General features: G+C 39.8%; 1 protein-coding gene and 1 long non-coding RNA gene across 3 annotated transcripts in view; one reads left to right on the plus strand and one right to left on the minus strand.

Annotated features, from left to right (window-relative positions):
* LOC116062299 (cephalotoxin-like protein) overlaps nucleotides 1–25,000 on the minus strand; it is a 1,100,540-nt gene that overhangs the window by 602,764 nt on the left and 472,776 nt on the right. The window lies entirely within an intron of this gene.
* LOC116050007 lies at nucleotides 4,346–4,930 on the plus strand. Its single transcript, XR_004104967.2, has 3 exons — nucleotides 4,346–4,498; nucleotides 4,602–4,671; nucleotides 4,775–4,930. It is a non-coding gene; the product is annotated as an uncharacterized LOC116050007 (long non-coding RNA).

Consider the following 25,000-nt stretch of genomic DNA (forward strand, 5'->3'; position numbering starts at 1 on the left):
GCCGGGCACACAGTAGGTCTGGTCGACATGAACCACTTCACTCATCACCTCCCGAAGCCGAGAAGCGAGAGCTTTGGACAGGATCTTGTAGTCCCCACACAGCAGAGAAACAGGTCTCCAGTTCTTTATGTCCTGCAAATCTCCTTTCTTCGGGAGCAGGGTGATGACCGCCCTTCTGCAGCTCAGCGGCAGACGTCCTCTGCTCAAGCTGTCCTGGAACACCTCCAACAGATCTCCTCCAATCACGGGCCAGAAGGTCTTGTAAAAATCTACAGGCAGCCGCTCGATGCCCGGTGCCTTACCGTTCCCCAGACTCATCAGAGCAACATACAGTTCATTCAGGGACAGTTGATCTTCCAGCACCGTGTTGTTGGCAGCACCCACCTGAGGAAGGCCATCATAGAAAGAAGCAGCTGACTCAACGTCTTCCGCGTACTCCTCTCTGAACAGGTCTTTTAGAACGAGGTGGCATATCTCCTGATCTCAGGGGTTCCCGTGATCGTGCCTCCATCTGCAGAGCACAGGTTGGCTAAAGCAGCCTTTTTGACTTTAAGAGCTTCAACATGCCCTTGATTTCCTGTGGAATCCACCACATCCTGTAATTCCACTACTTCAATCTCGGTAATGTGCTTGGTGACATTGCGAGTATATTGCTGACAAAAAAGTTTCACCTGAACCTTCCCAATATCCCACCACTGCTGCATGATGGGAAACTGGACTTTAGGCTTTGGTGTATACCCCACACACACTCAAACCCCTCTTTAAAAGAGTTATCATTTAAAAGTCCAGTATTAAGGCGAGACACTACAGGTGAATAGGCTAAAATTTTTAAATAATAGATATCTCCATGAAACTTCCTCAGTTGATTACTTACACAAGTATATAAAAAAAAATGTATTACAAGTTTTTGAAATGTGTATGTTTAATTATGCAAATTAGGCATTTTCTCATTAAATATGCGCGATTTTGCATATATTTTCGGTAGATAGATCTGAACATATGATAAAGCCAGGTGCAAAATTCTTTTTTCATTTTGTTTACACACAAGATGAAAACAAAATTACAGAGGGATTTCAGGATATCTGCTTTCATTACCTAGGAAATCAAAATATACTGTCCATAGCCTTAAAAAAATCGATTTTCGCCATGTTTTTTTGCTTAAAATTTCACATAAATCAGGGCAGGAATGATTTATTAACAAATCCCTCTGTAAATATCTTCAGAATACTACTAAGTGTATAACTGGAAAGTTTGGTGTACATAGGTGCTACATAGGCTGAGATGTTTATACTGGAGAATGACAAAAAACTCATTTTGAGAAAACGGCATTTAAAGATTTAAATAGTGGAATTTAATACATTTCTATTGGAAAAATTGCTCAAAAACAGAATAAATGCCCAGGCCCTTAGTGATAATAATATAGAATATTTCAAGCTCATGAAAATTGATTATTTAATAAAATGGCAGGCATATAAGGCCTACAACTGCAGTAACTTAATGAATTAACATTGGCGTATCATGCACAAAGTTGCAGACAAAACCCACGCTGGACAGGTGTATGGACACAGAACAAGACCAACAATGGACGTAACAGCTTTTTTAAAGTCCAACTGTCCATTCCAGCACCATATGTATTTTAGCTGTGCTTAGACTCTTGCGCCTGTGTTTTACACTGGCAGTTGTGACGGTCTCAGCTTTCGAGATCCTGAGCATATCAGTTTCTCTCATTGAATTGACCGTCACAACTGAGCTCTGAAGCTACAACTTCTCCATAACAGAAAGCATGGCAGAGGCTCCTTCATGGCCATACTTGCTGCTGCTCCAGCTTACTTTTCCCACAAAACAGTCCTCTCAGTCAGCTGATGGTGAAGATAACTAACCAGAACCAGTCCTCTCAGTCAGCTGATGGTGAAGATAACTAACCAGAACCAGTCCTCTCAGTCAGCTGATGGTGAAGATAACTAACCAGAACCAGTCCTCTCAGTCAGCTGATGGTGAAGATAACTAACCAGAACCAGTCCTCTCAGTCAGCTGATGGTGAAGATAACTAACCAGAACCAGTCCCCTCAGTCAGCTGATGGTGAAGCTAACTAACCAGAACCAGTCCCCTCAGTCAGCTGATGGTGAAGCTAACTAACCAGAACCAGTCCTCTCAGTCAGCTGATGGTGAAGATAACTAACCAGAACCAGTCCCCTCAGTCAGCTGATGGTGAAGATAACTAACCAGTCTCCCATCAGCACTGGTTCATAACACAACAGAACAAAACTAATTATGACTCATTCAAAAGACCAATATTTAGAACATTGGAGAAAGCAAACAAAGTAGACTAAATTATTATTTGACAGATTATCTTCACACTGTCAGAGATACAAAGAAGAGACGGATCCTGACTAAATACAGGCTCAGTGACCACCAGCTGGGTCAGACTGAGATACACTTCCTCCTCCACGGGGAAAAACTATCTTCACTAAGAGAATTACACTTTGAAAAAATAGCCAAAAAAAGTTAACACCAGAAGAGAAGCTGATAGTTCTCCTAGGAGAGGTGACAGCAGCTCCACTGACAGCTAAACATGGATCTGCCTGCTACAGCCTGAGGGACTCACACCACTTAGGATCCGATCCCAAAATAACAGATTTGTTTAGTACACTGTTAGACTTAGCTGTAATTTCTACAGTTACTTACCACAAAATGCCCAGTAAAATACCATAATTTTATTTTCCGGTTCATTACTGTAATATGCATTGCATTATGGGTAATGACATTTAATTTACAGTAATTTACTGTATATTTTGAATTTGCGGTAGTCTGCTGTAAAACAATAGCAGTAGTGCTACTGTAGTTGAATAAGACAGACTTAAATAAAATTGTTAGTTAATGTTATAGAAGCATAGAAATGAAATGGAAAAATAAAATATCACTGTTTGTTATGCTTTTAGCAGTAAAGGTAATTAAAAAATGTGACGTGTTTTTCAGCAGTGTAAATCATTTATTGAGAGAAACAAGAAAGGCATTACGGATATTAAATGCTTGACCGCCAGATTTGAACTCTGACCTCACGACTTCAAAAGAGTAGCGCGTCGATACTTCAAAGGCGTTGAAAGGAGTACCGGGAAGAGACTTCAGAGGAGTACCGCCCGGTTTGGTCTGTGGGCACCAGAGTCCGGTCACACACACTCCTCGAAGAGAGCTGGAGCAGCGTTAAGGTAAGACCAATCTTTGCTAATTCTGTGACATTAAAATCTGCTCACAAGCCTTCGCAAGCAGCAACGTTAGGTTACCGACCTGTGTCATAGATAGGTAAGAGCAAACTGTTGACTAGTTTCATTTTCTCCATGGTGAGGATTAGCTGTAATGACGACGTTCGGTAAGCTAACACAACTCGTTTTACACGCGCTGTTCGGGACATCTTTTTCACTTGTCAGACCACCATTATCTTTGAATTAAAACATAACCCATATTCTGGAAGTTTAAGGTGAGTAACTGCTAGCTTTTTAGCTTGCTGTTGCCGCATTTTGGCTAACATTACCTCCGCTTATGCTAATGTTGAGTCTGTGGGTTGGTCTGTGCGTTTATATTAACCTAACATTAGTGGAGGTAAAGTTAACATTAAACCGTTACCTCTACAGTTGCCCATCTAGTTTTAATAGCATGTTAACATTACATCTTTAAAAAAAACACCCACTCTAAAAGTTATGTCGGGTGACAGGAAAGACGTCTTTAAGTAACGTTAATGTGGAGCATTTGTGGATAGCATTTTTTTCCCTCGGCTTCAGTGTTTGGCCACTTAAAACAATGAAGATGTCCAGCAAAAATTAGCCTCAGTGCCCAACGTTACAGTAGTATTATAGCATTCTGTAATGTGATATTTCATTGAATTCATCCGTTTTTGTTTATGAGACCTAAGCCAAAGATTGTGAAACTCAAAGAATATGGTGTTAGGAGTTGAGTGTATAGCTACCATGGTTTATGGGGGAAAAGAAAAGTAAAATGTATTTATTTCCCTCGCTGCTTAACCTTAAATTCGACCGATCGTTAAACAAGTGATTTAAGGACTCTTTATAATGGATTTAAGTTTTTCTTGACAAAATAGTGTTGTTGTTAGCTATCTAGCTATCTATTACGTGATTAACTTGTAATGCATCATATAGCATTCTGTGTTATTCTAACAATATAAGCGTTACCTACATTATACTGGTTCCCTGCATACTAATGCATGGAATGCATTTTTTTTTTTCTTTTTTTTATCTAGTTGTAATTGTGTTTTATAACCCCATGCATGCACTTAAAAATAATAATTTTCTTCATTTCATATGTAGAACAACAACCAGTGACTGGAAACTGTGAGAGACAACTGAGAGAGACAGGAGGAAGAAGAAAGCTGGACATGAAGGTCTGGCCCCGTGGCCCAAAGGAGCACATGGTCCCTCATCACTTGCTGAGCCACCAGGCAATTAACTTCAAGAGCAAGACGACCAAATCTCCATCTTTACAGATGTAATAGCACTTTCTTTGTTAAGTTCTTACAGCCTCACTATCAGTTCAACATTTTTATTTAAACAGAAATTACTTCCAATATGTGAGATGCTTTGGATTGCAGCCAACCTCGACCAAGATGTCCATTGAGCAGGAGGTGACATTGCCCACCACACCAAGGGTGATCATGCTAGGTACGAGAAATAGTTTGAAGAAGAGGAGGATGCTTTATTAGCAATGTATTTTGGCATTCTGTGACACACTACAATTAAGATGAGATGTTTGTTTGTTCTTTAGGAAGAAGTTTGATGTCGTCCACCCATTGGATGGTCAGCATTGAGGGGAAGGTCCTCTTTGAAGCTAACCAACTTAATGACTTCACCAGTGCTTTTGTCGTCTTCTTTGGCTCCTTTTATGCGTTCAATCTTGAATATCAAGAGTCAGCATCTACTACACTGGAGTTGGAACAGAGGTAAGAAATTATCTGCATAAAGCATTTAATAGGTAATGGTACATATTTGGACTGTATGGACACTCCATACACTTACTGACAAAGAGAAAACAACTGAGAAAAAGAATTGGGTATATGGAGCCCTATTACTGTGGTAACACACTGGGCACGTAAGCGTTGCGCATAGCTGCGTAGCGCAGCTATTTTTATTTCAGCGCCTATGTCATCCAATCTATCCGTTCATACTGGTCACGGAGCGGCCACTTCGGCCTGTGAGCTGCAGTAATCATTTTGTGTCATTCGGAGAATGTGTCAAGCAAGGCAGTTCATCACATACAGGAAGACCACAGTAGGTTCATGAGGATTTGGGCTGCCTTGACTTCTCACAGCGAGACACGCGATCAGGCACAAGGAGGGAGAGACCGATGGACGGACAGAGAGAGTGACACACACACATATACTGTAGATAGGCTACAATTACCACAGTTTCCCCCACTCATCCTGTCTCTTTCTATTGGAGAGAGAGAGAGCCGAGAGACGAAGGATGGCTTTGTGACTGGCACGGAGAAAAACGCGTCCGGTATGAATGGCCAGGTGCGCGATCAGGCATGTATCTATGCTTCATGGGCTATACGCTACGCGTACGTGCCCGGTGTGTTTTCGCTGTGACTTTCTGAACCGAACGTGCTCGCTGGCAGGTTTTCTTCCACACATACTGTATATTTAAGGGGGATAAATGGCTGTATTTAAAGATGAGTGATGTTGGTTATTATGAAAATTTAAAACCAGTTTCTTCTTAAGGATCAACCCAGATGAGGGCACCAAGTGCATGGCCAAAGTGGGTACAAGCTGCAAGACGGGAGGAGTTGTCCAATGAAAGGTGACAAGCATCAGCTCCCGAGTCACCACCTTCCTCCAACGGCTCACCAAGTTTGAGTGGAAGACATCAAACTATGTAAGCATTTTCTTGTGTGATGTAATATAGTTAACATCAGAAAAATGATTACACAGTACGATGAACAGTGCAGCTACGTACCCTGCCTGCTCCAACATCGACAGAACTAAATGCACCGGCATCCTGTATTTACCACTTGTGTCAATAGAGGTCACAGTTATTTAGCAAAAGTTACATAGTGTTGTTTTAATTTTAGTTAACGTTTTCATATGTTTTTTTGTCTAAGTGACTGATAAGAACAACAATCTTTGAAATTGGTCCAGGATTGAGCGAGAACACTGACCTGCAGCTTCGAACCGGGCCCCAATGTAATCATATAAGGCAAATGTGTGATTGTCAATTTTGTCCACTAAAAGTTCTGTTTTTGCCACTGATGTTCTCAGATTATTATTTTAAGTGTCTTGACAACATTATTGAAAGGATCCCTACAGAGATAGACCTTTTAGTTAAAGAGGAAGATCCTTTTTGTTTAAACAAGAAACAGCCCCGAAATCACCATCACCAAATCCACCAGACGATCAAAAGTTACTGTTAATTTACACGGAGTCTGTGGGTTAAGCAATAGCAATTTTGGGTATGTTTTTATGTTTAAAAAAAGGATCTTATTCTTCAACAGAACTGTTTACCTCTGTAGGAATCCTTTCCATAGTGTTGTCAGAGATTGTCAAAGATTGTTGTCACTTAGACAAAAGAACATAGGAAAATAGGGTCCAGGTTGAAAATCAAAAAGGTAACCTTTAGGATATACTGTGGTAAATGTTGTAATTTATTTTATTTCTACTTTTCGTGTTTATACAGATGTTTGAGAGGATTTATGGTCATAAAGATATGCCTTAAAGACATGGAAAAGTCATGACAATTTATTAGTAAAAATGTGTATAAATTCTGAAATTACAAAATTAATCAAACAGGGAAAACGTGCTGGGACCGACAAACAGCAAAAGAAAGTAGAAAGACCTTATGAATTATCTGGGGAGGAAAAACCCTGTAAACTACTACTACTACTGATGACTGATGTGTTATTTTTTATACTGTCATATTCTATGTTTTTGCAGAAATTGTAAGTCTGTTAACAAATTAGATGAGGTAAACTCATGACCTTTCTCTGCTTCCCATACAGTCCAGAACGGACCAACCCAACAGATGTGGATCAGCAAGCAGGAGTTGGGTCCGGCCTCTTCATCGTACTTCACAAATGCTTCTAAACAGACTGTTCCTCCTTCCTCTCCCCAACCAAATGCCCAACAACGTCATCTCTGTGGTAAACAACCATACCACATTTTTCATACATACTCAGAATAATAAAAAAAAAAACAACAACTGCCAAGATAAAGGATGAACTGATGTATTGGCTAGGTTATTCAGTGTTCTGCAGTTCCATCTGGGGATTTAAAAGTGTACATTTTGTTTTCTTTGAGTCAATTCAAATGGTAACTGCATTGTTCAGACTGCCCATTGTTTGGCACATACTTACAAATGGTTGTAGTATCGCTTGTATGTTTTTTTTTTTGTTTTTTTTTTGCACTTTCAGACTTAAAATTATCTTGGTCTTGGTATTTGTACCTGTATAATACGAAAATAAAAATGTATTACTTTTGTACATGGACTAAAGTCAATTATTTGTACTACCACTGCCAAATAGTGTAATATACTGTGAACCACAATTACAGTAAAACTATAGTACATCATGACAATTACAGTATAATTTAGCAAATTGTAATTACAGTAAAAGTACTGTAAGGTTATTATACTGTAAAACTAAGTTACAGTAAGGGTATTATACTGTAAAACTATGTTACAGTAAGATTATACTGAGAGAGAGCATCTTTTCTTCATCATCTGCTGTCTTAGTTTGTGATCCCCTGTGTCTTCTTGCTAATGACAACGGTTTTCGTCTTCTGAGGTGATTTTCGGCTGTTTTCGACGCACTTCTTTCAACATTTTGAGCTACCGCGGAAATGTCAGAGCACGTCACGTGACGATTCTGAACGAATCACGTTGTCAGAAATTGGCATCAGCCAATGAGATTGCGCATTTTGAGTTAAATCCCCCCTTTTACTTTCACGATTGGTTGCTGATAAAAAGGAAATGACCATATTTGGATCCAACAGCATTGTAGAGGAGAAAGAAAGCTTTCCAACGGTATATGTGACGACAGGGTGCAGACAGCGATCGCGGAGCAGCGCGATGATTTAGAACGCCAACTTTTGTTGAATTTAGGAGAAATCTACCGCCGCAAACAGACAAAGTGGAGTAAAATAAAGACCTAAATGTGTATTTCGCACTTTATTTCACCACAAGTCTGAAAGAAGACACGTTATTGAAGACAAATAGCCCAAAATCTCAAAATTGACCAGTGGAAAAAAACGATGTTTTTGCCTGCCGTGTCTCGCCTTAAGATGTCACAGACCAAATTTGAAGTTGATCGGATGAAATATCTAGGAGGAGTTCGTTAAAGTACGACATGTGGAAATGGCCAAAATCGCACTAATTTCAGAACATTGAAATCAAAATGGCGGACTTCCTGTTGGGTTTAGGGTATGGCTCTAATGGAGTTCTTTGTACATCCTGACATGATACATATGTGTACCAAGTTTTGTGAGTCTACGTTAAACGCACTGCAGGGGCTCAATTTCTTTAACTTTGTAGGGGGCGCTTGCGAGCCATTTTTGTGCGCCTATTCCCGAAACCCTTAAAATACGCACATTTTCACCAGACTAGATGCGACCACCACATTTTGTGAGTTTTTGAATATGTTAAGCCCCTCAAAAAGCCAATTCATTTGGTGTAATAATAATAATTCATTCAGTTCCAATAGGGCCTTCGTCGCTGTCAGCACTCGGGCCCTAATGAAATATGCATGTACCTTTTACTGTTGATACTTTTAGGAAATGATACTTAATGTACTTGTGATGAACTCCACAGCGCTGTGGAGGAAGGTAACGGACATCCGGCAGAAAAGAGTTACATCACGTCATGGATATAGACTGCTGTTTATCTAATGAAATGTGGCACAATCCTGACAACAAAATGTCAGTGGGAGTTAACAGTAAACTGTAAACTGACACGTGTCAACATGTTCCAGGCTGACGTGTGCAAAACATTATGAACGGCTGTCACTACCCGATGTGAGTCGAGTGCAGATGTGAGTTGTTCATGCTCAGATTTAAACGGTTTACGGTATAACTTGTCATACTCAAATTTGTGAAATCCATAAAATAAACTTTTCTCATTACAAACAATAACAGAAGATGGAAATCATTTCAAAAACGTTTTAGCTATCTATGATTGTTTGATTGCTAACATTAGCTCAAAACGCCATTCAAGTGATAGCCTTTGTTGTGTTTGATTGAAGCCAACAACAACACAAAGCCAGCTGCAATGACTCTGCAGTTTGGCCATTACCTGTCCCTAAATGACTCCCCTTGTTGTGGGCAGAGTGTAGCAACAGATGTTTTTAAAGATCAGGTGAGAAGTGCAGTTTTGACGTTTGGTTTGGCAGAAAGATGTGCTTGTGTTTCTGCAGCTCAGACTTGTTGGCTCTAGTCGTGAATCAAGGGATGACATACAAAGGAAAAACTTTCAGACAACGTATTTTGATCCCTTCCTGTTCTTTGGAATGTGCTTTGGTCGACGCGCTTAAACAAGTCTCAGAATCCACTGATCTCTTTCGTTTGTCACATTTATTTTCCGTTATCATTCAAACTTCATATTGATATGTTTTCTTCTTTTCCACAAGCAAATAATGACCTGTCCTTACCAGATGGTGTACAAGGATTGACAGCAGAGCATAAAAAATAAAATATATAAAAAAACAACTTCAATTCACAAGCTTAACTGTTCTGGGCAGTACTCAACGGTCGTGTGACAACAAACCAAAGGAACCCCAGCTGAATGACAGCTTGGCTCTTATATACCAGCTGATGCAATTACTGCCTCAATCAGCTGATTGTCAAAAGGCTGTGAGGATACACCAATACGACCCAGACGATTAATGCAATTTTCTTTGGGCCCTCTGCAGTAGAGGTCTTCATGGGTCTACCCAGTGTTGTAGTCTAGTCACCAAAGTCAAGTCTTGAGTCCCCAGTGTTGGAGTCAGAGTCCATGTGGAGTCACCATTACCAGCATTCTAGTCCAAGTCCGGGTCTTGAGTTTGAGTCATCAAGGTTGAGTCTGAGTTGAATACAAGACTGCCTCCATTGCTTCACTCTGGCACCTTCAAAGAGCTGATATACAATAATCATTTTATGGTATTGCTACGGTTATCCTCCCATTTCACATATCTGCATTATGTCTTATGATTGTCTTAACTTTTGTGAATTTTGTAATTGCTTGCAACAAAGACACACCTGGTTTCTAACAGTAACGGGTGATGCTTTGTCTACGTATAAAGTGAATGCTGAATTGATATTTTTTGCATGCGTGTACATCCTTATGTGTAAAATGACAATGCTGAACATTTGGGAATTGAGGTTTGAATGAAGGACTTCTGTTGCATGTCATCTGCCCACTCTTTCTCCCTATGTGTCCTGTCTTTACGCTCTGCTGTGTATATGATTCAATAAAGTAAAATGCAATAATGAATGCATGAAATTATGCAGCAATAAATAAATATTAACAGACATTCCTGTAGTCTTTCTAAAGACACATATTAAGGTGTGGGGTTTTAAATCACTGGTGTCAATATACATTTTCTTATCAGCAAATAAAATATGAGTCAAACTAAACTCTACAGTATTTGTTAGTCTGTTCAAAGTCTTCTACTGAGCAGTATGGTAGCTTGTGATGTGGCAAACTGCATCAGTTCAATTCTGTGTGCAGGCATGTTTAAGTGACTACGTGACTAGTAAATGCATTTCACAGTAATTTCAGATTCCAGGTTCTGGAGAAAAATAAATAATAGCTGCCTATTCTCAAGAAAGCTGGCACACTGGTGAGATGATTACACCTCTCAGCCTTCCTCTGTCAACTAGAGCACACGTTGAAACAAGGTAAATCAACATAATGTATTCACACATTCTGATAACATTACTGCTTTTGGAAAGTCAGCGTACCGCTGTTATCACAGAATTCTGCTTTAATCAGGCCTCACACATTTTAGAAATGTGTGAATTTGTCTTGTGACACTTAAAGGGGTGATAGAATGCAAAACTGAGATTACCTTGTCATAGTTGAATGACGACAGTTCGGTGGGTAAAATAGGCATACATAGAACCTCAAAGTCCCATTGACATCCCTTTCCTATGCAAATCTCACAATTCAAAACTGCTTTCATTGGGTTTTTATATATTGATGTGACTTATTGACAGCAAAATGGACATGAAGTGATGTCAGGAGGAAGACAGCATGCTCAGCCAATAGATAATCCCAACCTGATACAAGCAGGAGGGCCTTGTATGTAGTGTGTGTGTTAGGTCAGTGTATGTTTTGGTCATTCGATTTTCATTTCATTAACAGGTATTACAAAACAAAAAACGAATGGTTATTTGATTTTCGTTTTAAAATACAAAATTTGAAATTGAAATACAAGGCGTTTTTTCCTTTTCATTGTCAAAAGGGAATGTGAAAATTTAAAACGTGCTTTGATTTTTATTTTCCATTTCATATAACAAAAAATGAAATCACTAGAAAACAGAAATGAAAAAATGCCAGTTTTTTCATATTCTGAGATCGGATGTTGCATTTCCAAGGCAGCAGCACGTTCTCTTAATATATCCATGAGTAGCACCGGTGTAGCCTACCAGTTTTGCTTTAAACACGGACAGGCTGCAGTTGAGGGAAACTGTAGCCTGTAATTTCCTGAGCGACTGATCATCCGTTTTTTGCACCTCTTTACATAAATATACATAAATATGGCTATGAAATTGTCAGGGTTTTTGGTGTGTCTTATTTTGGTAGTCTGTTTCTGTTCTGTATTTTGCTTGTTTCCTGTTTTATTTTGATAATCTGTTCTCTGTCTTGTCTTGTTTTACTATCTGTTTTCCCGCTCTTGTGATTACCTGATGTTTTCCACCTGTTTCCCAGCCCTTGTGTCACCTGCCTCTTGTTTCCTCGTTACCCTGTGTATTTAGTCTTTGTCTTCCCCTTGTCTTTTGTCGGATCGTCTCGTCTTTTTGCTGTGTGTTCTGGTTTTTTTCTGCATTCCTTGTCGTGGATTTCCTTGTTTCCTGGATTATTGCTCCCAATAAGTGTTGCCTGTTTTAAATAAAACTCTTTAACTGCATTTGGGTTCCAACCTTGCCTGCCTTCGCATCAGCTGTGATAGAAATACATCATGAAATACATAAATGAGGCATACATATATGCATTAGTCATTATAGTTTAATGGCCTATATGTTTTACTTGTATTTATTTCAGGGGATTTTTATTTATTTCCGTCTATTTATTTGCATGTTACATTCAAAGGAAGTTTGGTTATATCACAGACTCAGACTAAAAGCAACTAGCAAGCCTGCCTGACATCAGTGCATCAAAGCATATCACCATCTGCAAAGAAAAGAAAATATGAATGAGCGCAGCAGATTCGTCTGATTCCCAGCGAGCAGTAACTCTAGCTCTGCAGACGGACTAGAGTCAGTCAGCACTGGGGGAGCGAACATAGAGCGAACCAGGGTCCCAGGTCACAGGGCCGGTGGCGAGCTGCTAGTTTGCTGCAGCTGCAGCAGCGAACATAACATTAGACCCAGCACTGGAGGTCTGATCCCCATGATCTGATTCCGAACCGCCGGTGACTTTCTGCCAGATCAGGAAGCTTAACGGCAGCAACAGAAAGTTTACTGGGACCAGACTTTGGCGCTGTAACGGTAACGTTAATGTAACAGTAGCGTTACAGCTGTGAACTGAAAGTCAAGTCCTCAGCTGGTTTGACTCTCTTTGGGCGAAGTTGTCTGCGGTGGGTAGAGACAGAGCATGAGGAAGGCAGGGAGAGGGTAATAAAGAAATGTGACATTATGAAATAAAAGTCCCTCCAAGCATTATCAAGAGTTAGGTTAGGTTTTCAAAGTAATTTTAGCCTTGGCTGAAAGCAACACTGGCAGTGGTAGGGTCCGTGTATCATCCGATCATTTGTTTTCGTTTTCACATATGAAAACGAAAAAACGAAATTATGACTTGATTTTTGGTTTTCCCGTTCTTGCACATAAATCAGAAAAAACACTTGATATTCCGATGTTCCTCTGTGGGTGGTGCTAAATCTGATTGGCAGGATATGCATTAATTGTTTTTCAAATTAAGAGTTTACCGACACTGTATTTGTTACCCTGTAAAATTAATAGTCTATATGTAAAATTAATAGTCTATATGCATGTTCTTTGTCACCCAATTATTTGGCTTAACTCCCTGAAAAAAATCTATTGAAATAGCCTAAATGTAAACATGTTCACGCGTTGACAGACAAAAGGCACGATCTGTTTTTATAGGAGAGGGGAAGACCCATCTCATCGTTTAATCCTGTTGTGTTCAAAGTCATGTTAAACCATTTTTTGTTCCCAGTCAAAAATAGATAGTACTTTAGTCTTGCTATATACATACATATATAGCTATACATACTCCGCTATGTCGCGTTAGCAGCTACATAATAATTATAATAGAGTATGCTAACTTTAGATTGTAGTGGAACGAAGCAGCACTTTCTAAGCAGATAAAGGCTTCTGAACCAAACACTACACAATCGGACATGTTTCAGCAGGAATGTGACCCGGAATTGGGGAGAATTTAACAGTGGCAGCTAAGATGACATGTTTACTGCCGTTAGCATGTAGCTACTATAGTGGTATACAGCAGTGGTGGCTGGAAGAGCTGTCATCCCGTCTTCGAAAGGACACTTATGTACGTTTACACTTCATCGCAGTAATAATATACAGTCTATGGTTATTAGTCTTGATTGTTTGTATGACTATTGTATAATAAAGATTTAATACAAAAAAAAGTTGATGTTTGGTCGCTGTTGGTCGTCAAGTGTTTCAACGCATGCGTGGTACAAAAGGGACTGAGCCCTGTTCCACGCGAGCCCAACACAGTCCAACTTTTTCCTGAATGCAGATACTTTATCATGAACCAAAAACATATGGCACTCCTTTCCATAGATCATTTTATTATTTTTAATATTTTTTAAATATTTCCCTGCTTTTTTCACACCTACTACTCTAACCTTTTCTCAGAGTCTCTCTCTTTTTCCAAATTGACAGATAAAATCTCTTACTTTTGACCCAAACAGGTGTTACTTTATGTGAATGTATACATTTGTAAATGGTTTCTTAAAAATGTCCTTGGTAAATTTTGCCCAAAGTAATCTGTGATAAACAGTATACTATGTTTCATCTGATTATTTATTATCGTCAAAATAATCCAGCATTTGTTTTTTAGTACTCGATCAAATTCAAGATGTATAAGCTCAGATCAATGAGGCATACAGGCCATAAATAACAAATAGACAAAAAAATTGTATTCATAAGAATTTAAGTTAATAAAAACACCTAAAACAAAGAATTAATGTATTATTTAAATATGTATGATGAGTATTAATGGACTGGTCAGACAAACTAGTGTGCTGTGAGAGATCGTCCTGTGTGCCGGGAGAAATTATCCGATTTTACTTAATTGGTCCAACAAATGTTTTTATTGAGTTACTGCAAATGATTTGCCATTGTTGGGCATCTGTGCCTGCAATATGATGACTGGCAGAGACATGAAATACTATTCTGTATCAGTAGGTGGCAGTATAGCGCAATAATGACCTTGTTGATTTAATACAATAGAATTACTGCCACAGGGCTCCAGACTGCGACCAAATGGTCGCATTTTGCGACCAAAGTTTGAGAGTGTGCGACTGAATTTTACATCCAGTCGCACATGTGCGACCAGTAAATTTGCCCCCTTTTTTTACACGTTAAACGTTGAAATTTCGGTACCTGAGAGTGTGTAAGCGCAAGCTTATCTGTCCTCTCTGAAAATTGACAGAGAGCAGAGCTCTGACACAAACACACACACTCACACACACACGCATAGCTGCGGACGGTGCAAACTACGTCGGCTCTGCAGTTTTGTTGAAGTCACAGTGAGTCACGGAAATGCCGATAAAGTGGTTTCAAGTGTGGTTACAGTTTTTCATAAGTTCACGCAGACAGCGTTTGCTGTGATATGATATTAATGGAGAGCTGAAAGCGGTTGCGGTGCTGTTGACGTTTGTTGATGTTTTCACAGCACCTTTCAGCAACAAGACAACTTTACTTCTACAGCAACCCGACAATTTTTTTTAATACGAGTTGTTTGAACTGCAGAAATCTGTTTAGAATAATACAACAAGGACGAAGCTGTAAACTGCGCTGTTAGTTTAGAATGGAACGGATCGCAAATGGATCTGAATGAAGAAACGTAAAAAAAATAGAAACAATGATGAACAACATATTGTTGTCACTGCCCAGGACTTGTTTAAACTGCTTCCATACCTCCGACTTTCCTCCACACTTGCTCAAAGTTAATTCTCCTGTTTTTCTTTTTTTCTTTACATCTTCAAGCTCCCGGTGTGATGCGTGCGAGAGGAGGAGACTCCGCGCATGACACGTGCTGCATTTTGTAACTGCAGCCTAACTTTTGTACACATTTGTTACTTTTATTTATATATATATTTTTTTTTTTATATATATATATATATATATATATATATATATATATATATATATATATATATATATATATATATATATATATAATATTTCTGATTATGGCTAAGCTTTCTCCCCACCCAAATAGGATAATAAGGTAATGGATAAAAAAAAAAAATTGCTTGATCAAGGGTCCGGCCTGGGCCCAGCCCGGCCCGAGGATGTGGCGGAAAATAACGGCCCGAGCCCGACCCGAGGTCCGGTCTGGCTCGGGTCGGGCTCGGGCCGAGAATCTAAACTCTAACTGGAAGTACTTTTGCCATCTCTGCAGAAAACTCAGAAAACATAACCTAACTTTACAACCATTTGGGGATGACATCTGATTGGGATATTTCTGCCAAATGTTGTGATGAAGTTTATTTGAGATTTATTGATTTTAAAGTTCAATATTGACAGTGTAACAGATAAAACATGTCATGGAGCGTTATAACTCTGTCCTACTTTAAAAATGTTTTATTTTTTTTATTTGCTCACAAATGTGCCGTATAAAACTAATGTCTGTCTGCCTGTCTGTCTGTCTGCCTGCCTGTCTGTCTGTCTATCTCTCTCTCTCGCTCTCTCGGTCTGTCTCTCAGCCTTATAAATCTGACACAACACAAAGCTGTGAAATGTGACTTCTTACATATTCATATATCAAATCTCTGATCTTTTAATAAAAACATTAACAAATACTTAAAATAATATAGAAAATGTTGTGTGCAAGAATACTTATTAAAGCCTTAATAATGAGTAATAAACATGTTTAACAGTAAAATAAGTTTCATTAAATATGTGTTTATCATGTTTTATTAAGTGTAAACATTATTTCAGATGACAGGAAGCAGAAACTCAGTCAACAACACAACGTTTGAAATCATTTCCATTTATTTATAACACAAGTTCACAGAGGTTGTTCAGAGGTTGTCCAAAGGTTGGTTCAGATGTAGTGTAAAGGACAGACAGAGACGTTTGGTCCTATGAGCCGTTTACAAAAAGTTAGTGTTCCTCCCTCTCCTCCCTCTCCTTCCTCTCCTCCCTCTCCTCCCTATAAAGACAATGGAACTATGACTAGAAATAGTAGTTGTAGTAGTTCAGGGTGTATCAGGCGAGTAGACGAGCTTTAGGAGGCGTGTATCTGCGCCGATGACCCTGAAACACAGAGAGAGAACGTGTTAGATATTCTGGGATGTTTAGACAGAATCTAATACACTCCTGTTTCATCTTCTGATAACGTAAAGCTCTGAGTGGATATAAAAAGGAGCAAATAAATGGAAACACTCGAGCAGCACTGGAAGAAGTATTCAGATTACTGTAGTAAAAGTACTAATACCACACTGTAGAAATACTGTGTTACAGTAAAAGTCCTCCATTGAGAATGTTCGATATTTATGGAATGGACCACTGGAGGAAAATAAGGGAGGGTCATGTCTTTTTATTTTTTTATTGAGGGGAGGGTCACCCAATGTTTTTTAGTCTAGGGGGGAGGGTCACCCAACTTTTGTATTCATGAAACCAGCAACATTTCAAAATGGCTTGTTTGGTGCATACTTTTCAATGTAGCTCTCAGTCTCGGCCCCCTATAACTAGCAGATAGGTCTGACCCAACAAAAATAGCAACATGACAGCAACACGAGTTTGGAGTCAGCGAGCTTGTTACGTTATGCCCTCAATCGTTTCTTCGAACTTCGAAAAACCACAGGTTCCAGTTAATCTTATAATGGATATGCGTGTTGAGTTATTTAAACAAAAGATAAGGGAACTAAACGCCTCTTGTCCGTGAGTCTCCTGATAGAGCTCAGGCCAGCTGTCACGTCAGACTGTGGAGCTTCTGATCTCCGACACAGTCGGACCAAATTTGCAATTAGCCATGAATTTTCATTAAACGGCCCATACTTAAGCTCTACATAGTTGATTTCTCGCATAAAAAAAAAAGTCTCAGAAGTGAATTTAGTAATGAAAGCAGATGAACAATGTATAAAGTTTCCAGTTGTTGGCCACAACAGCAATCCATGGTTGTTGTGATTATTGCAGCACTTTGCACACCAACACACTTTGAATTTCTGATTCCCACGCCCACAGCTCTGCGCCTGGGTCCCGCTGATTTGAAATTGTGCAAACGACAGCCTTTTCAAGGCATTTGAGAAGGAAGGAGTGGTAGCATGCAAGCTCCCAAGTCGACGCTCGTCTGAGAAATGGAGTTTTGGATAATGTTCAGCTTCGGTAACTTTACCTATATGCTAAAATATACAATGACTGAGGAAGCCTAGTGATGAGTCCATAGCAACCAGTGTTGAATTTGTTATTACCCAGTGTGCTTTGTTGAATGGTCTTTATTGGTTTATTATTTTATTTCATGTGAATACTAGTTTACTAGATGAGTAACTTAGTATTTGGAGTAATGCAGGAAGTGTACATTTAATTTCCATGCTTATTGTGTTTCCACAACCATGTTACCAGTGCTTGAAGTGGGCCGGTACGCAGTGTTGCCGGTACTCTACCACTGACAGAGAAAGCGTCAGTTTTAGAGAGACTGACCATAACGTTACATAAACTACACTACCCAGAGGGCACTACGTGATTTACCTCGGATGATCGGCCTTACCTAACAGATTTATCACTGCTGAAAACCTAGAAACTAAAAAGAAGTGTTCGAGTTTGTTTCGGACACCGCACACACTGTGTACAACATTTGAACCTATTCCACCAACTCTGCTCTGGTCGCATCTATACATCTGCTTCCTCTTTCTATTTCTCCTCTGCCCCCTTCCCACACACACACACACACACACACACACACACACACACAACTTGTTTAAATAAATACATACATTTATGTTGTTAATAAATAACAATACATTGTTGTTGTACCAGCAATAGCTCCAAGTTTTGTTTTTTACTGTTGAAATCTCAAATGTCATAATGATTTGCCAATGCAAGAGAGTACCGGCACCTTTTTTTTCCTGAAATCTACTGAAATGGCCCCCACACCATAACAGAGGAGTGTGATGCGTCAGATGAGAATGCAGAGGTTAACTCCTGTATGTCATGGTTGTATATAACCAGTGTCTATATGTACATCTTTGCCAAGCGCAAACCAGAACAGAAGGCATCAATAAATAATTGGGGAGGGTCGTGCCTCTTTTCCCAATCATTTTGCAGGGTCATAGAAACATTTATTGCTGGCGATGGGAGGGTCAAGACTATTATAACTAAAGATCCCAAAACTCCTCCGGTAGCCCCTTGTGTTGTCCTTCGGGTCACCGGGACCCGTCCAGTTTATTTGATGTTTTATATTGTCCATTTCACATGAACCGGGGGAGGGGCCGAAGCTCAACACCAGGCCAATACAAAACGTCAAATAAACGTATAGTTAACCCTTGTGTTGTCCTTCGGGTCCCGGTGAGCCGAAGGACAACACAAGGGGCTACCGGAGGAGTTTTGTAACTCATAATAGACTTGACCCTCCCTTCACCAGCAATAAATGTCAGTCCCTAAGTATCATCAGGAACATGTAGTTAAAGTATTAAAACATATTAGAAAGTGTAAAGGATCAACCAGCTGTGTGTGTGTAATGGTCTGATCATCTCAGCGTGACTTGTAGCTGTTATATTGTTGGTTAGTTTACTTTAGAATCAAACATCAGATTTATAAACTACATGTGTTCTGTCTGCAGGAATCTGAATGTGTAAAGTAACTAGTAACTAAAGTAACTAGTAACTAAAGCTGTAACAGATGAATGTAGTGAGTAAAAAGTCCAATATTTCTCTCTGAAATGTAGCGGGGTAGAAGTAGAAAGTGGCATGAAAAGAAAAGACTCAAGTAAAGTACAAGTACCTCAACATCTGGACTTAAGTACAGTACTGGAGTAAATGTATTTAGTTACATTCCAGCGCTGAGTACAGAACAAGTATCTTAAAGCTGTACTTTGCTGTGAAGTTTGATTAAAAGTGACTCAAGCGTTCTGAAAGTTAACTACAGCTCTGTGTGTTTGTACCTTATTGAGCAGGTAAACGCTCCACCAGGTCGTTTCTCGGGATCTTCATCAGCGAATCTCTGGTCATCTTCACGGCCTCCTGCTTGTGATAGGACAGCATCAGGTCCACGGTCTTACGCCGGTTTGCGGACTCCAGCTCACCCCGTGGGATTTTTTTAATGTTTCTCAGGTTCCACTTGAAAGAGTCAAACTCGTCGTCAGTCAAGTCCCTCAGGATGGTCAGAAGCATATCGTTGAGAATGGTGTCAGCTTCTGTCCTGTTCACATCAGAGCACAGTTTCAGACGCCGCTTTGGTAGCTTCTTTTTTGACGTCACATTTTCATTTACTAGGGCCCTATTGAAACTGAAGGAATTCTTTTATTTTTTTTATTTTTTTATTTAACCTTTATTAGGCCGTTGAGAACATGTTCTCATTTGCAACGACGACCTGGCTAAGAAAAGCATAAGAGAAACATACAGTTTCTCATCCAATACAATACAGAAGTACAGAATACAATAGGCTACATGAAGGCTACAGGAAGGCTACAGGAAGGCTACATGAAGGCTACAGGAAGGCTACATGAAGGCTACAGGAAGGCTACATGAAGGCTACAGGAAGGCTACATGAAGGCTACATGAAGTGCAGATTAAGTAAAGCCAGCACAAACGTGTGGTGTAAGCCGAAGGATATGCAAAAGTGATGTGGTGATAACACAATATACATTAATAGATCACCGCTTAAAGGGTCAAAATACAGATATTGCAAATTGTGGACCAGTTGGTGATTTGATAATGCAATATGCATAAATAGACAGTCTGTAAGAATCTAAAACGTAGTGAAGAGCCAATGTACAGTTAGTGCAGGTTGTGGTCTAGATAGTGATGTAGATCGGAAATAACGCAGTAAACATGAAAAGACTATCTAGTCTATAAGAATGTTGATTGTAGTAAAGAGTCAATATACAGTTAGAGCAAGTATAACAGAATCATATACAGAAGAGTAGAATATATCAATCAATACAGAAGAGTAGATGAGAGGTTCAAAAGGTCAGGTGCGGATGTGCATCTGAGCAAATATGCAATGGGGCATGACAGAGATAATGGAGTTAGGGTGTGCAAAAACAGGGTGTGCAAAAAACGCGTGAGTAAGGGTGTCACGATTTCGTGAAATTAAGTCACAATCTTGAATTTCGAATAAAAAAATGGAATCGTCGAAACTGCTACGCCCCCACGTCATGTCCTATCGGCTTGTCAAGCAGAAAAATACACACGTTTTGAAGTGCTGCGAGTCAGTCAACCTCCTGTAACTTAGCTAGAGTCAGTCAAAATAGCATGGCAACTGCAGATGGTGGAGACCCATCGACAGAACTTGAGCCCCCTCCTCTTTCACTGAAATGAGTTATGTTGACAACGTTAGCGTTATCGACAAAAAAGCCACCGTTTGCAAGCTCTGCTATGTGCGTGTACCATATTCTATGTGTTTACCATTGTACGTTAGCCTAGCAGCTAGCGTATATTCCTTTTGTTTGTATATATATATATCCCAACAAAACCATCCATCCAACCATCAAACCACTCCTCTGCGCGCGTCGGGGTTAGCGGCGATCGCTGCTCCTTGCGACCATCATTTGCGCGGCACTCAGACACCGCAAATCGTCACCAATGAAAAGGGAACTCCCTGCTGCGTTCAATGATAACTCACACAAGACTCTACCTTAGATGGGTCAGCATTTATGAAAGGGGGTGTGGCTTGAGCATAGGGGGCGGGCCAACCCATCACCAATGAAGAAGGAACTCTCTGCTGAGTTCATTGATACCTCACACAAAGGTCAACCTTAAATCGTTCAAATGTTATGAAAGGGGGCGAGGCTTAAGCATAGGGGGCGGGCCAAACCATCACCAATGAAGAAGCAACTCTCTGCTGAGTTCAATGACACCTCACACAAGACTCTACCTTAAATGGTTCAAATGTTATAAAAGGGGGCGTGGTTAAAGCATAGGGGGCGGGGCAAAACATGACCACTGAAAAGGGAACTCCCTGCCGAGTTCAATGATACCTCACACAAGACTACGTCATACAGTTCATTAGCTGTGAAAGGGGGCGTGGCTTACGCATAGGGGGCGGGCCAAACCATCACCAATGAAGAAGCAACTCTCTGCTGAATTCAATGACACCTCACACAAGGGTCTACCTTAAACTGTTCAAATGTTATGAAAGGGGGCGTGGCTTAAGCATAGGGGGCGGGCCAAACGATCACCAATCAAAAACAAACTCTCTGCTGAGTTCAATGACACCTCACACAAGACTCTACCTTAAACGGTTCAAAGGTTATGAAAGGGGGCGTGGTCTGAGTAAGTGGGCGTGGTTATATTATAGGGGCCAGCTCATTATCACATGTAGACCACACATTCTAAGTTTCATGTAAATCAGATGATGTTTGTCATATAAGGTGCATTTCCGAAAAGTTTTTCTTTTAATAACTTTTCATCCCTTTGTTGGGATGATAGAGACCAAGTTTGAAATCCGCCAGATGAAATCTCTAGGAGGAGTTTGTTAAAGTATAGCACCTTGACTTTTAGGCCTACTTCCTGTTGCCACTAGGGGGCGCTATGACTTTAAGTAAATATCGGCCTTTATTTGTCCTCAGGGTTGGACTCTTATGAATCCTGAAAAGTTTCGAGCCAATCGGACAATGTACACTTGAGTTACACCCACTTCCTGTTTCGGCGGCGTAACACACAAAATGGCCACCCTGCCACAGCCGAAAAGTTTTTTTAATTAATTATTTTTTTAATTCCTTTATTTTCAATAGGGCCTTCGCCGCTGTCGGCGCTCGGGCCCTAATAATAATAATGATAATAATAATAATAATTCCTTCAGTTTCAAAAGGGCCTTCGCCGCTGTCGGTGCTCGGGCCCTAATTACGTGCTATTTAGCTGATGCTTTTATCCAAAGTGACTTACAATTAAGTGCGTTTAACCCTGGAGGTACAAACTATAGACAAGTAGTAAGTGCAAGTACATTAGCTTTAAATAAGGAAAACTGCAAAGAGCCATATGGAAATGTAGCTTCACGAAATATATATATCATTTTTTTTTTTCATGTGTGGTGTTTCTCAACCGGTTATTTTTTTTTCCTTCCCCAATGTTTCTTTCCTAAACCCAACCGTTTATTGTTTTCTTAAGCGTGTGATGTTGGTCACCATCGTGTTTTTGTCATTATTTTCTGTGTTTTTGTCGTTTTTTTGTTACAAAAGCCTTTCCAAATGTTCTTTTCCTAAACCCAACCTTTTTTTTTGTATTTTTTTTTACATCCGCTGTATACAGCGTAGACATACATGTGGATGGCTCAAAATGCGTACAGATAACACGCTATTTGGCTTTAGGAAAGTGGCGTGTATGTTTACGCAAAGTCATGATGCCATGTTGGTTTCTGAAATGAATCGCCTTTTTGAGGGGCTTAACATACTTTTAAGGGTTTCGGGAATATGCGCACAAAAATGGCTCGTTAGTGCCCCCTACAAAATTAAAAAAATGTTGCCCCTGCAGTACATTTAATGTAGACTAACGAAACGTGGTACACATATGTATAATGTCAAGACGTACAAAAAACGTCATTGGAGCCATACCCTAAACCCAACAGGCAGTCCACCATTTTGAATTGAAAGTCCGAAATGAATGCGATTTTGGCCATTTCCACATGTCGTACTTTAACGAACTCCTCCTAGAGATTTCATCCGATCAACTTCAAATTTGGTCTGTGCCACCTTAAGACGTTAAAGATGAAAAGTTGTTAAAAGAAAAACTTTTCGTCATAGGGCGTGGCCGTGGTGGGGTGGCCATTTTGAGCATTTATTATATTATATTATTATAACCACGCCCACTTATTCAGGCCACGCCCCCTTTCATACCATTTTAACCGTTTATGGTAGAGTCTAGTGTGAGGTATCATTGAACTCAGCAGAGTTCCCTTTTCATTGGTGACGATTTGAGGTGTCTGAGTGCCGCGCAAATGCACGGCCGCAAAAAGCGGTATCCTCCAGTAACCCCGACGCGTGCAGAGGAGCGAGGGCCCATCCAATGCTGCTTGCAGCTTTAATTTTTTTGCATTTAATTGACTTTTTTGTCGCTTTACCTTCTTCTTAACCCTAGTGTTGTCTTCTGACATTTTGCTCTCTTTTTTTCGACACTTTTGGCACCTTTTTCAATGTTTTTCGCTCTTTTTTATGTTAACGCTTCTTTTCACTACCATGTATAAACACCACTAACACCAACTTACTACCACTATAGTTTTACACTTATTTTTGGAATTCATGGTTAATTAAAAACCTCATTTATAGGAAACTATACCTAGTCCTTGACTTAAAGAAGCAGAAATTATTAATTATTTAGACTAATATTAAAGGAATGATAATCACAGAAGGGTCAACGTTCAGCAATGATACTATTTCGAAACATTTTAGTTTTTTTTCAAATGCAAAAAAAACGAATAAAATACCCAAAATTCAATGAAAGTGGAGTACTTGCGAAGCGTGTTGTATGGAATCATCCATCCATGTTATTTTTGGGTAATTAAAATGAGGTAGTTAAAAAGAAACCCAGATTTCTGAGATCGACATTTTGAGAAGACAACACAAGGGTTAAAGAGACAGGCGCTCCAGCAGAGAGAGTACAGGAGCAGCAGGAGGAGAAACGTGAAGTGTGTCTAGACCATTAAAGCATGGAAACATGTTCTAGTACAATCACAAAATACACGTATGAACCTGGAAATGCTACAAAATAGGTCACCTTTAACAAGTTGAACCAGAAGTACTGCACATAGATAAATAATGTAGTGTACTTTCCTTGAGTATTTCCATGTTCTGCTGCTTTCTACTTGTACTCCATTACATCTCTGATGGAAATATTGTACTTGTGGAAAGTAACTGAGTACTTACAGTTTACTGAAGAGCACTACAGCAACTCTGACCCACCCAGTGGAGGGTTAACAGTTTGTGTTTCTCATCAGAATGGCAGCAGGTTCTGACCTGTTTTCCCGCCACTTTCTCTCGATGGCGTCTTTAAAGTGAATTTAGTGTTTTCAAAGTCAAACAGATGATAAGGATTCCCGTTTTGTTAACAGTTGTTTACACAGAGCAGAGAAACTAAAAGCAGCAGATTATTCATTATCAGCTGCAGCAGCAGGATGTCAGCAGAGAAAGAGGAGGAGGAGGAAATGAAAAAGCAGTTTAAAATACTCACGTAGGTCCGGCCATTGTGCTGTCTTGTTTGTTGTTTCTTTCTTCTTTTTCCTCTGTTGAAATGGTGAGGGGAAGGTATAGTAGAGGACGTAGAAGAGGAGGAGGAGGAGGAGGAGCAGCGTTTACCAGAAACTTTTTTGCTGCCTTCATCATAAAATATCTAAAACCAGCCGTTCTGCTCATAAAAAAATGGAGCTACAAGAAAAGAACGTTTCTGAACTTTCTCTGTTTAACGTGTTCCTTTAACCCTCATGTTGTCCTC

This window comes from Sander lucioperca, chromosome 21 (assembly GCF_008315115.2).
Source record: "Sander lucioperca isolate FBNREF2018 chromosome 21, SLUC_FBN_1.2, whole genome shotgun sequence".
Lineage (NCBI taxonomy): Eukaryota > Metazoa > Chordata > Actinopteri > Perciformes > Percidae > Sander > Sander lucioperca.